This window comes from Nematolebias whitei, chromosome 13 (genome assembly GCF_014905685.2).
Source record: "Nematolebias whitei isolate Nwh7 chromosome 13, NemWhi1, whole genome shotgun sequence".
Classification (NCBI taxonomy): Eukaryota; Metazoa; Chordata; class Actinopteri; order Cyprinodontiformes; family Rivulidae; genus Nematolebias; species Nematolebias whitei.
This window is the reverse complement of record NC_056510.1, coordinates 7,122,032-7,129,181: the sequence shown is the minus strand read 5'-3', so window position 1 is coordinate 7,129,181 and position 7,150 is coordinate 7,122,032. Positions and strand designations below refer to the sequence as shown.

The following is a 7,150-nucleotide window of genomic DNA, read 5'->3' as shown; positions in this document are numbered from 1 at the left end:
ATATATATATATATATATATATATATATATATATATATATATATATACTAGTCCCTCATTTATTGCAGGGGTTACGTTCCAGACACCCTCGCAGTAGATGAAAATCAGCAAAGTAGGGACGTTATATTTATTTTAGTATTTATATATTTTTAAGGCTTTATAAACTCTTCCCACACTCTTGCAATGTTCTAAACTCTCTAAACGCTCTAAAAGAGCACAACGAAAGAAAGCAGACAGACTGATGCTACGGTTACTGAGCCAGTCAGCGCCCTGAGGTGGACTGGCCATGGGGAGTATCGGCTCGGTTCGGGTCGCGCTTGATTATTTTGAATAAACAATCCATGCCGCTCACTCTTGTATCCGCCTCGCTGAAGCTTCCACAGCAGCGATGGGGAAAGACAGACCCCACCCTCGCCCCTCCTTTCTCTTTCTGAGGCTATCTGTCACATTAGAGCAGAGACATATGCTCTGCTGTGACAGATAGCCTCAGAAAGAGAAAGGAGGGGGCCCCTCTGCAATCACTGAGCGGGCCAGGCCACCGGGAGACAATGTGTACAATCTTACGTTGAAAACCTGCGAAAGAGTGAGTCCACCACAAAAGTCGAACCATGAAGTATTGAAGGACTACTGTATATGATAGTACTATTGGCATTACATTTGTTAGCTCTAATATTACCATTAGTTCTGTTAGCTCTAGTTTCATTAGCATTAGTTCTTTTAGCACTAGCAGCTAGCCACATAAACATCATGTCAGAAAAATAAAAGCATTCCACGTGCAGCTGTTTTTTGTTTTACTTTACGTTCTTCTTCACATCTTTCATTAAAGACCAAAACATCAGCTGTTAATGAATGAACAAGCAGTTTATCATTCTGATGCAACAGGAAGTGCCACGCTTTCACATCCTGTTTTCAATTCACCAGCAGGTGAACATCTGAACACCTTACTATGAAATGCTGCACATGTTGAAAAAAAAGACAGCATCAATATATAAATTTATACATTTAAAAAGGACGAGGGTGTATTTTTTAATTTTGTGTTTATGGAAATGAGAGAAAATAAAGCAGTTTTTTTAAAGAAAAAGTTATTTAAATAGAAACATTTACTGACATTATTGTATTTATTGAGCCAATTGTTCTGGATTTTGTCATGTTCAGTCCTCCATTAACCTCAGAACCAAATAACTAACAAACAATGAAACGCTTTTTGGACCCAATTGGATTCTCGGGAAGCTGAATTCTGTAAAAGTTGACGACAAATGACTCCATATTGTTCCCGCTAAGAACAGAGATGCAGCTCGCCGTGCCCATTAACCCGGGTCACATGGAGTCTTCCTGTTTTCAGTCCGGTCCTCGGCACACCGAGGGATTTGTAACGAGGGGCCCCCTGTAATTCTGAAAGATTAACCTAAAGAGATTCTAATGCTCAGTCCGGAGCTGAAAAGCAAGGATGAATCTGCGTGGTTCAATCACTGAGTGGTTACTGTTCCCTGTAAATTACAGCTTCTGACCCGCGGACCTGTTCCTCCTGCCAGGACCGGCTCGCTCTGCCTCTCGGCGGCTCATCAGAACCCTCAGACGGAGCCGTTTATCTCTGGCAGCAACACGTACAGCAGCCATTGGCATTCAAGGGCTCAGGCTTGGTTTCAGCAATCTGAGTGACCATTGAGTGCCCGTGTGTGCGATATTATCTACAGTGACAGAGCGGTCCTGGAGGGGTTCTGAAGCCTTCGCCTGCACCTCTATCTCTGAATCCTGGAATTAGGGAGTCTCCCACCACATCTGCTGCTGACGATAAGGTGAATTAAGTCCCCCACCGACATGTCTCCTCTCCGCAGTTTCTCCTCGTGTCAGATATCCATAAAACCCTGCAGAGGAAATACAGTGAACACAACCCCCCCAACTCCCGACCATTTTACAACCTGATTGGCTCGACGGGGGGAGGGAGCGGGTGAAATGATCCCCAATCAGACACAAATCAGGCTTTAAAGTTCAGATTTTCTTAGAAAATCAAAGATCCACCACCGGTAACACACAAAACAAGCGCCGTCGCCGAGGGGTTTGAACTGCGACGCACGTCATAGTAGAGCCATGTGTGAATTCATTCAGCAGCTACACAAAATGTGTACCTTCAGTATCAACTGGTTAGTGCCCGTCCTCCGAGGACAGGAGAACTTCCTGTGGGACGTCCGTGTGGTTCACAAACTTTTATCTTCTGAGCCAGAAAACAATAAGCGGCAGCGGCTCGAGGTTCTGACTGCTGCTGGTTGACATTTACAAACTTTGTTAAAAAGTCAAGTTTGGGTTTTGTCTCCAATGGTCAGGGGGGAGGGGACACACACCCTGGACAGGTCCACAGTCCATCCCAAAGAGACCAGTGAACCAAATAATATGTGGAACCAGAGACCCTGGAGAAATCCTGCACATTCAAACACAGCCGGGTTGTGAACCTGTTTTCTGTGAACCACTGCACCACCATGCAGTCTGCTCACTGAAACAGTTTAGGTTGAATACGGCACTGACTGTGACGTCTACATTTATGATTTCTGTAGATCTTCTCTACTCGCTGTTTACTGAGAATTCAGGACCAGAAGTGACAGTAGGAATATACACAGAGAGCTTCTCCTTGCAGCTCAGTTCACCACAATGGACCGGCACAGAGTAAACAATACTGCAAAAGCTGCACCGATCCATCTTTCTGAACGAAACTCAGATACTCGACCTCCTCCACTTGAGTCAGGACCTCACCCCCAACCTGGAGATGACAGTCCACCCTCTGACTGAGGACCAGGGCCTCAGATCTGGAGGTTCTGATCCTCAATCCAGCTGTGAACCGTTCCAGTGAGATATCACGGAACAATGAAGCAAACAGGAGCACATCTGTTTGAAGAGTTTCAGTCAGGGTTTAGAGCTCATCATAGCACAGAAACAGCACTAGTAAAAGTCACTAATGATATTCTCATGGCCTCAGACAATGGACTTGTGTCTATACTGGTCCTGTTAGGCCTCGGTGCTGCATTTGATACAGTTGATCATAATATTTTATTAGAGACTTGAATATGATGTTGGGATTACAGGAACAGCTCTAAAATTAATTCAACCTTAATTTAGACAGGTAACTCCCACTGAGCCTCGAGGACTCATTTACAAAAGACCTGATTTCAACGAAGAATGATGACAACAGTGACAACAACAAGCAGTCACAAAAAGGCATACATAAAATGGTTTAAATAATGTCTATCTGATAGATTCCAGTTTGTAAATGTAAATAATAAATCTTCATACACCAAAGTTAGTCATGGAGTTCCTCAGGGCACAGTGCTTGGGCCAATACTCTTTACTTTATAGATGCTTCCATTAGGTAAAGTTATTAAACAGCATGGGATAAATTTTCATTGTTATGCTGATGACACACAATTATATTTGTCCATTAAACCCAATGAATCCAATCAGCTACTTAGACTACAAGCATGTCTTAAAGACATAAAAACCTGGATGACCCTTAATTTTCTCCTGTTGAACAGACAAAACTGAGGTTTTGATTTTTGGACCTGAGCACCTAAGGAATTATTTTTTCAGTCTTTCTCCCTCCTTAGATGCATTAATCTGTCCTCCAGCTCTAATGTTAAAAATCTTAGTGTTATTTTTGATCAGGACACGTCTTTTATCCCCCACATTAAAAATGTTACTAGAACTGCTTCTTCCACCTGCGTAATATCACTAAAATTAGAAACATCTGATCTAAAAATGATGCAGAAAAACTGGTCCATGCATTTGTCACGTCTAGACTGGACTATTGCAATGGTTTATTATCTGGGTGTCCAAATACTTCTTTAAAACGTCTTCAGTTGATCTAAAATGCTGCTGCCAGAGTCTTAACTGGAGTTAGTGGGAGAGATCATATCTCACCAGTTTTAGCTTCTCTCCATTGGCTCCCTGTCAAATCCGGAATAGAATTCAAAATCTTACTTCTAACCTACAAAGCTCTCAACAACCTAGCTCCATCTTATATTACAGATCTTATTGTTCCATATTTTCCTAACAGAGCACTTCGCTCTCAGACTGCAGGTTTACTTGTGGTTCCTAGAGTTTACAAAAACAGAATGGGAGGCAGATCTTTCAGTTCTCAGGCTCCTCTCTTGTGGAACCAACTTCCAATCTCTGTCCGTGAGGCTGACACATTGTCCAGTTTTAAAACTGGGATTAAGACTTTCCTTTTTGATAAATCCTATAGTTAGGGTCGGCTTGGGTTTCCTGAGCCGTCCCTTAGTTATGCTGCTGTAGGCTTAGACTGCTGGAGGACAAACTGACCACAACTTTCACTCTACTACTGTCTTTACTTACTCTGCTCAACCTGTTTCGTATTTGTAATTATTTTTTCTATCCTTAACGTGTTTTTTTTGTCTTTCAGATACACCTGGACCTATATCTGGACCTACCATTCTGTGTCCGTCTCTCTCTCCTTCCTGTCCTCTCAACCAGCCGGTCAAAGCAGATGGCCACTTGTCCTGAGCTGGTTCTGCTGGAGGTTTCTTCCTTTTAAAAGCGAGTTTTTCTTTCCACTGTCGCCACTGTGCTTGCTCAGGATGGGGGACTGCAACGAAGCCAAGATTCAACTTGTCTGCTGGATTCTTTAGATAGAGAACTTTACTAATTGGCTTTTATGTGAATGTTCCTGTAAAGTGCCCTGAGACAACTTAGTTGTGATTTGGCGCTTTATAAATAAACTGAACTGAATTGAAAAACATCATCTGCAAACAGCAGAGAGGGAATCCTGAGGCCACCGAACCGGACTCCCCGGCTGCAGAAAGGTTCAGAACAGAATCACTGCCAGCTCCTCACTGACTCTTAAATCAAGAGGAAACAGGTTTTAATGATGCTGAGGCTCAATGACACTAACGTGTCTAAATAAAGGTTGAAGGAATCGTAAGAAATTAAACGTCTTATTTTACGATCTGCAATTAAACGGAAAGAAAACACTGAAGTTTCACAATAAAGGCTCAAAACACCAATGTTTTCTTTATGAGCAAATCCTTTAAAAAATAAAATTCAATAAATCCCAGAGCTGAAGTTTTGACTTCAAGTCGTTAAATTTAGTCAAACTGATGAACATGTCACGATACGAGGATTTAAAATTTAAATGATAAAAAATAAAAATCACCAGAGTGACAGTTCTCTGTACGAAACATTAACGCACCAACATCCAGCTCCTGTGTGTCCAGTTATTTATAGCTCTGACCTCGCTGAAGGTGTGACAAACGACAAGCAGCCGAAGCAGCCGAAGCCCAGCCGTCTGGACGACAACAGCGGGTTGGACAATAGCGTCGCCTGCAGACCCGTGAAATCAGTTTCTCACCGCCTGGAGGATCAGAAACGGACCCGGCTGCAGGTCCACCCTGAGGTCTGACACCATGTCTAATCCAGAATATTTTACTAACACAAGCAGACGGTGCGTTCTGTCTCTGGCGGCTGCAGCCGAGCTGAACGTGCAGTGTTGACGGGTTCAACCGTTGAAACACCAGGAGAACCTGCAGCCAGAACATGGAGGTCAAACATCGGATCTCCTGAAAGGACGTAGAAATATCTGAGCTGCACAACGCCGAGATGGAAAGCCATCAGCAATGACCTGAGAGAGGCTGCCTGTCAATCAGTGAAGGGTCAAAGGTCATCTAGAGTCCATCGTTCTAGAGAGAAAGACTCTTCACAAGAGGAGGACATTTAAACAGCTGATTCACCCTGAAGGTCAGACCGTGCAGTGACTCTACAGGCCTCAGTGTCAAATTAAACAAATTAAGATCAACGGTAAAAATAAACCAGTAATTCTTCAGGTTTTAGTCGTTTAGTTTTTATTTTTGGGTCGAGGCGGTCCTTCATGTCAGCAACAGACTTTTTTTGACGTCGTTACATTATCGCCTAACGAGACACGAGCCGACCGGGTCGGGTCAGGGGGTCAAAAACTGCAGCGGGCTTTTATTTTTTATAAACCTCCAGAGGGACAGAGGAGGACAGAGGAGGACAGGGGAGGACAGAGGAGGACAGGGGAGGACAGAGGAGGACAGGGGAGGACAGAGGAGGACAGGGGAGAACAGAGGAGGACAGGGGAGGACAGAAAAGGACGGGGGAGCCCCGAGCTGCAAGACTGAAGGGGGAGGAGGAGGAGGGTGAAGGACAGCAGATGAAGAGGTGGAGTGATGTCATCTCTCGTGTTTTCTGTCGATCTGACCTCTGATGAGCTGCACTCAGAACAGAACCACTTCTGTTTGAGAAATACACGATTTAAAGAGTGTGCAGTAATACTACACAATACTACACGATAATATACAATGCTACACAATACTATATAATACTAACACTAAATACATTACTACGACTACTTAATACTACACAATACTACACAATAATAGACAATACTACACAGTACTAGCAATACTACATAATACTACACAATACCCCAAGTATATAATACTAACACTAAATACAGTACTACTACTACATAATACTACACAATGCCACAAAGTACCAACAATACTACACAATAATGCATAATACTACAAAAATACCACACGATACTCCACACTACTACACAATTCCAACAATACCACATAATACTAACAATACTACATACTACATAATGCTACACATTACCAACAGTACTACATATTATACAGAAATCTACCTGTACTTTTCACCTGTTATTTTTCTTCCATCTTTGCAGATTTTGATAAACCCAGGACAAGACTGATTTCCCTCAGGGGGTGAATAAAGTATTCACTCATTCACTCATTCATTCACACATTCATTCACACATTCACTAATTCATTCACAAATTCATTCACTCATTCATTCATTCACACATTCACTCATTCATTCACACATTCATTCATTCACTCATTCATTCACACATTCACAAATTCATTCACTCATTCATTCACTCATTCATTCACACATTCACTAATTCATTCACAAATTCATTCACTCATTCATTCATTCACTCATTAATTCACTAATTCATTCACTCATTCATTCACACATTCACTCATTCATTCATTCACTCATTAATTCACACATTCACTCATTCATTCATTAATTCACTAATTCATTCACTCATTCATTCACACATTCACTCATTCATTCACACATTCATTCACTCATT

General features: G+C 42.2%; 1 protein-coding gene across 1 annotated transcript in view; it reads right to left on the bottom strand.

Moving 5' to 3' along the window:
- Positions 1 to 7,150, bottom strand: part of LOC119419496 (inactive dipeptidyl peptidase 10) — a 132,147-nt gene that overhangs the window by 53,895 nt on the left and 71,102 nt on the right. The gene's annotated exons all lie outside the window — the stretch shown is intronic.